Genomic DNA, 468 nt, shown 5'->3' with positions numbered 1-468 from the left:
ATAAAAGAATAGCAGATTCCACAGCACAACTAACGATAACTGCACAGAGAAACGATATTGTTGGAATCTCTTTTATGTCGTTGGATATTGATGGATTTGTTTTTTCCAGCTGATGAATAATAAAAGCATTGACAGCCAATATTAGAATTCATTCAACTTTAAAGAGCTCGAGCATTCTGACTTGCTCGGCCTCAAAAATCCCTGCTTGCAGACACATTTATTAATAATTTCTGTTTGCAAACATAAATGACATGATCAGGATGAGTATTTGGGTGGAGAATCCCCTCAGTGATCTCTCTTGATCTACTGACATTCTGTAGTGAGGGGATCTCTCTGCCCAGAATTATTGGCAAGCTATTATTCCAACAATTACAATCATCAATACCCTTCTTTTTTCCTGGCTAAAGGCACGTTCACACCAAGTACGGTAAGGATAAAGATAAAGATAAAAAAAAAAAAAAAACAACA

The sequence above is a fragment of the Sinocyclocheilus anshuiensis genome, unplaced genomic scaffold (assembly GCF_001515605.1).
Source record: "Sinocyclocheilus anshuiensis isolate Anshui unplaced genomic scaffold, SAMN03320099.WGS_v1.1 scaffold567, whole genome shotgun sequence".
Lineage (NCBI taxonomy): Eukaryota > Metazoa > Chordata > Actinopteri > Cypriniformes > Cyprinidae > Sinocyclocheilus > Sinocyclocheilus anshuiensis.
The sequence above is the reverse complement of the archived record's forward strand: the minus strand, read 5'-3'. Positions refer to the sequence as shown.